We start from the raw sequence: 7,003 nt of genomic DNA, 5'->3' as shown, positions 1-7,003 counted from the left end.
ATGCGTCACAATAAATCACAAAATCATCATTCCCTTCAGGCAATGACAATATAGGTGCCGTTGTTAGCTTTTTCTTCAATAACTGAAACGCTTTCTCTTGTTCATCCTTCCATTCAAATTTCTTCCCTTTATACGTTAATGCAGTCAAGGGTTTTGCTATTCTGGAAAAGTCTTGGATGAACCTTCTGTAGTAACCAGCTAGTCCTAAAAACTGGCGTATGTGTTTTGGAGTTTTCGGGGTTTCCCACTTTTCAACAGTTTCTATCTTTGCCGGATCCACCTTAATACCTTTTTTGTTCACTATGTGATCGAGGAATTGAACTTCTTCCAACCAAAATGCACACTTTGAAAATTTAGCGTACAATTCTTCCTTCCTCAATACTTCTAACACCTTTCTCAAATGTTCACCGTGTTCTTGGTCATTCTTTGAGTAAATAAGTATGTCATAAATGAAAACAATGACAAACTTGTCAAGGTATGGTCCACACACTCGGTTCATAAGGTCCATGAACACAGCTGGTGCATTAGTTAAACCAAACGGCATGACCATAAACTCGTAATGACTGTAACGTGTTCTGAAAGCAGTCTTTGGAATATCATCTTCTTTCACCCGCATTTGATGATACCCGGAACGTAAGTCAATCTTTGAATAAACAGACGAGCCTTGTAGTTGATCAAATAAGTCATCGATTCTCGGTAGTGGGTAGTGGTTCTTGATGGTAAGTTTGTTCAACTCTCGGTAGTCGATACACAACCTGAATGTACCATCTTTCTTCTTGACAAACAAAACAGGAGCTCCCCACGGTGATGTTCTTGGTCGAATGAAACCACGCTCTAAAAGTTCTTGTAATTGGCTTTGCAGTTCTTTCATCTCGCTGGGTGCGAGTCTGTAAGGAGCACGAGCTATTGGTGCAGCTCCTGGTACAAGATCTATTTGAAATTCAACGGATCGATGTGGGGGTAATCCCGGTAATTCTTTTGGAAATACATCGGGAAATTCTTTTGCGACGGGAACATCATTGATGCTCTTTTCTTCAGTTTGTACTTTCTCGACGTGTGCTAGAACAGCATAGCAACCTTTTCTTATTAGTTTTTGTGCCTTCAAATTACTAATAAGATGTAGCTTCGTGTTGCCCTTTTCTCCGTACACCATTAAGGGATTTCCTTTTTCTCATATAATGCGAATTGCATTTTTGTAACAAACGATCTCTGCTTTCACTTCTTTCAACCATTCCATACCGATTATTACATCAAAACTCCCTAACTCTACTGGTATCAAGTCAATCTTAAATGTTTCGCTAACCAGTTTAATTTCTCGATTCCGACTTATATTATCTGCTGAAATTAATTTACCATTTGCTAATTCGAGTAAAAATTTACTATCCAAAGGCGTCAATGGACAACTTAATTTAGCACAAAAATCTCTACTCATATAGCTTCTATCCGCACCCGAATCAAATAAAACGTAAGCAGATTTATTGTCAATAAGAAACGTACCCGTAACAAGCTCCGGGTCTTCCTGTACCTCTGCCGCATTAATATTGAAAACTCTTCCGCGGCCTTGTCCATTCGTGTTCTCCTGGTTTGGGCAATTTCTAATAATGTGGCCCGGTTTTCCACATTTATAACAAACTACATTGGCATAAGTTGCTCCGACACTACTTGCTCCGCCATTACTCGTTCCGACACTATTTGTTCCTTTCGTTCTATTAACCCCTGGTCCGTAGACCTCACACTTCGCCGCGCTATGACCATTTCTTTTACACTTGTTGCAAAATTTGGTGCAGAATCCCGAGTGATACTTTTCACACCTTTGGCATAGCTGCTTCTGATTGTTGTTGTTGTTGCGGTTATTATTGTTGTTGGGATGATTGTTGTAGTTGCTGTTGTTGTTGTAGTTGTTGTTGTTGTTGTTGTTGTTGGGCCGTTTGTTGTAGTTGCGATTGATGTTGCGATTGTTGGGATAATTGTTGCGATTATTGTTGTAATTGCTGTTGTTGTTGTATTGGTGATTCTTATCACCGTTTTCCTCCCACTTTCTTTTGACTTGCCTCACATTGGCCTCTTCAGCAGTCTGTTCTTTAATTCTTTCTTCAATCTGGTTCACTAGTTTGTGAGCCATTCTACATGCCTGTTGTATGGAGGCGGGCTCATGTGAACTTATATCTTCTTGGATTCTTTCCGGTAATCCTTTCACAAACGCGTCGATCTTCTCTTCCTCATCTTCGAATGCTCCCGGACACAATAGGCACAATTCTGTGAATCATCTTTCGTACGTGGTAATATCAAATCCTTGGGTTCGTAACCCTCTAAGTTCTGTCTTGAGCTTATTGACCTCGGTTCTGGGACGGTATTTCTCGTTCATCAAGTGCTTGAATGCTGACCACGGTATTGCGTACGCATCGTCTTGTCCCACTTGCTCTAGATAGGTATTCCACCATGTTAACGCAGAACCTGTGAAGGTATGCGTAGCGTACTTCACTTTGTCCTCTTCAGTACACTTACTTATGGCAAACACCGATTCGACCTTCTCGGTCCACCGTTTCAATCCGATCGGTCCTTCGGTTCCATCAAATTCCAAAGGTTTGCAGGCAGTGAATTCTTTGTAGGTGCATCCTACACGATTTCATGTACTGCTAGATCTAAGGTTATTGTTGGTATGTAGCACAGCCTATACTGCGGCTATGTTTGAAGCTAGAAAAGTACGGAATTCCTCTTCATTCATATTCACGGTGTGTCGAGTAGTCGGTGCCATTTCCTTCAAAATAGTCAAAGGGAACAAGTTAATCATACAGAATATTAAGAGTAGTTAATAGTATTTCGTAGCATAATATGAACTCATTTATAAAAGTTTTTTCTTCATATTAGCATTTTATAAGTTTAAATTCGGCTAGTACCTACCCGTTAAGTTCATACTTAGTAGCTAATATACAATTCAACTACTACAATTCTATATGAAAAACTGATTATAATAATATTTCGCGTTCAAACTTTTATACAATATTTTACAAACTTACAATACCGCTTATTTTACATAAAGCATGAAATATAGCACACAATAACTTTGATACAAGATAGTTGTGAAGATAATTCTAACTAGTACACAAGTCGTTCAGCAAAGGCAATAAAGACACGTAATTCATACGTCCAGAAACAAGTCATGCATTCTGGTTTTACTAGGACTACTTCCCATCCTTGGTCTTGTGGAACATAACCATTATGGCCGTTGATAAGACAGCGTGTTGTAACGTCATCAAAGGGACGAGGGTTATGTAATGTCCAACAGTCCCGTAACAATCTAAAAACCTCATTTCTTACCCCAATTACCGACTCCGTCACTTGTGGGAACGTTTTGTTTAATAGTTGTAGCCCGATGTTCTTGTTCTGACTTTGGTGAGAAGCGAACATTACTAATCCGTAAGCATAACATGCTTCTTTATGTTGCATGTTAGCCGCTTTTTCTAAATCACGAAGTCCAATATTCGGATATATTGAGTCAAAATAATTTCTTAACCCATTGCGTAAAATAGCATTTGGGTTCCCCGCAATATATGCGTCAAAGTAAACACATCGTAACTTATGGATTTCCCAATGTGATATCCCCCATCTTTCGAACGAAAGCCTTTTATAAACCAAGACATTCTTGGAACGTTCTTCGAATGTCTTACAAACTGATCTCGCCTTAAATAGTTGTGCCGAAGAATTCTGACCGACTCTAGACAAGATTTCATCAATTATGTCTCCGGGTAGGTCTCTTAAAATATTGGGTTGTCTATCCATTTTGTGTTTTTATACTGTAAAATAGACAAGAGTTAGATTCATAAAAAAAAAATACTTTTTAATACAAGCAATTTTTACATATATCATAAAGCATAAGCACACTATATTACATATATTACACCACACGAATACAACTATCTTATTCCGACTCGCTTGTTTCTTCTTCTTCTTCGGTTTTGGTTCGTTTTGCCAAGTTTCTAGGGATATATGATGTTCCCCTATTACGAGCCGTCGTTTTCCACATTGGTTTAGAAAAACCCGGTGGTTTAGAGGTTCCCGGGTCATTGTTACAACTTAAGGACTTCGGGGGTTGACGATACATATAAAGTTCATCGGGGTTGGAATTAGATTTCTCTATTTTTATGCCCTTTCCCTTATTATTTTATTTTGTCTTTTATAACATCATCGGAATTCTCGTCGGAATCCGATTCATCGGAGAATTGGTAATCCTCCCAATATTTTGCTTCCTTGGCGGAAACACCATTAACCATAATTAACCTTGGTCGGTTGGTTGAGGATTTTCTTTTACTTAACCGTTTTATTATTTCCCCCACCGGTTCTATTTCCTCCTCCGGTTCCTCCTCTTCCGGTTCCGATTCTTCTTCCGGTTCTGATTCTTCTTCCGGTTCTTCTTAGGGAACTTGCGAATCAGTCCAATATATATTCGACTCTTCATTATTATTAGGTGAGTCAATGGGATTTGTGCTAGAGGTAGACATCTATCACACAATATCAAACATGTTAAGAGATTAATATATCACATAATATATACATGTTAATAATATATAGTTTCCAACAAAAATGTTAAGCAATCATTTTTAAAGAAAACACGGTCTAAGTCCAGACTCACTAATGCATCCTAACAAACTCGATAAGACACACTAATGCAAATTTCTGGTTCTCTAAGACCAACGCTCGGATACCAACTGAAATGTACCGTTCTTATTGATTAAAAACGTTCCATATTAATTGATTTCGTTGCGAGGTTTTGACCTCTATATGAGACGTTTTTCAAAGACTGCATTCATTTTTAAAACAAACCATAACTTTTATTTCATAAATAAAGGTTTAAAAAAACTTTACGTAGATTATCAAATAATGATAATCTAAAATATCCTGTTTACACACGACCATTACATAATGGTTTACAATACAAATATGTTACATCGAAATCAGTTTCTTGAATGCAGTTTTTACACAATATCATACAAACATGGACTCCAAATCTTGTCCTTATTTTAGTATGCAACAGCAGAAGCTCTTAGTATTCACCTGAGAATAAACATGCTTTAAACGTCAACAAAAATGTTGGTGAGTTATAGGTTTAACCTATATATATCAAATCGTAACAATAGACCACAAGATTTCATATTTCAATACACATCCCATACATAGAGATAAAAATCATTCATATGGTGAACACCTGGTAACCGACATTAACAAGATGCATATATAAGAATATCCCCATCATTCTGGGACACCCTTCGGATATGATATAAATTTCGAAGTACTAAAGCATCTGGTACTTTGGATGGGGTTTGTTAGGCCAAATAGATCTATCTTTAGGATTCGCGTCAATTAGGATGTCTGTTCCCTAATTCTTAGATTACCAGACTTAATAAAAAGGGGCATATTCGATTTCGATAATTCAACCATAGAATGTAGTTTCACGTACTTGTGTCTATTTTGTAAATCATTTATAAAACCTGCATGTATTCTCATCCCAAAAATATTAGATTTTAAAAGTGGGATTATAACTCACTTTCACAGATTTTTACTTCGTCGGAAAGTAAGACTTGGCCACTGTTGATTCACTAACCTATAACAATATATACATATATATCAAAGTATGTTCGAAATATATTTACAACACTTTTAATATATTTTGATGTTTTAAGTTTATTAAGTCAGCTGTCCTCGTTAGTAACCTACAACTAGTTGTCCACAGTTAGATGTACATAAATAAATCGATAAATATTATCTTGAATCAATCCACGACCCAGTGTATACGTATCTCAGTATTGATCACAACTCAAACTATATATATTTTGGAATCAACCTCAACCCTGTATAGCTAACTCCAACATTCACATATAGAGTGTCTATGGTTGTTCTGAAATATATATAGATGTGTCGACATGATAGGTCGAAACATTGTATACGTGTCTATGGTATCTCAAGATTACTTAATATACAATACAAGTTGATTAAGTTATGGTTGGAATAGATTTGTTACCAATTTTCACGTAGCTAAAATGAGAAAAATTATCCAATCTTGTTTTACCCATAACTTCTTCATTTTAAATCCGTTTTGAGTGAATCAAATTGCTATGGTTTCATATTGAACTCTATTTTATGAATCTAAATAGAAAAAGTATAGGTTTATAGTCGGAAAAATAAGTTACAAGTCATTTTTGTAAAGGTAGTCATTTCAGTCGAAAGAACGACGTCTAGATGACCATTTTAGAAAACATACTTCCACTTTGAGTTTAACCATAATTTTTGGATATAGTTTCATGTTCATAATAAAAATTATTTTCTCAGAATAATAACTTTTAAATCAAAGTTTATCATAGTTTTTAATTAACTAACCCAAAACAGCCCGCGGTGTTACTACGACGGCGTATATCCGGTTTTACGGTGTTTTTCGTGTTTCCAGGTTTTAAATCATTAAGTTAGCATATCATATAGATATAGAACATGTGTTTAGTTGATTTTAAAAGTCAAGTTAGAAGGATTAACTTTTATTTGCGAACAAGTTTAGAATTAACTAAACTATGTTCTAGTGATTACAAGTTTAAACCTTCGAATAAGATAGCTTTATATGTATGAATCGAATGATGTTATGAACATCATTACTACCTTAAGTTCCTTGGATAAACCTACTGGAAAAGAGAAAAATGGATCTAGCTTCAACGGATCCTTGGATGGCTCGAAGTTCTTGAAGCAGAATCATGACACGAAAACAAGTTCAAGTAAGATCATCACTTGAAATAAGATTGTTATAGTTATAGAAATTGAACCAAAGTTTGAATATGATTATTACCTTGTATTAGAATGATAACCTACTGTAAGAAACAAAGATTTCTTGAGGTTGGATGATCACCTTACAAGATTGGAAGTGAGCTAGCAAACTTGAAAGTATTCTTGATTTTATGTAACTAGAACTTGTAGAATTTATGAAGAACACTTAGAACTTGAAGATAGAACTTGAGAGAGATCA

The sequence above is a fragment of the Rutidosis leptorrhynchoides genome, chromosome 6 (genome assembly GCF_046630445.1).
Source record: "Rutidosis leptorrhynchoides isolate AG116_Rl617_1_P2 chromosome 6, CSIRO_AGI_Rlap_v1, whole genome shotgun sequence".
Taxonomy (NCBI): Eukaryota; Viridiplantae; Streptophyta; class Magnoliopsida; order Asterales; family Asteraceae; genus Rutidosis; species Rutidosis leptorrhynchoides.
The sequence above is the reverse complement of the archived record's forward strand: the minus strand, read 5'-3'. Positions refer to the sequence as shown.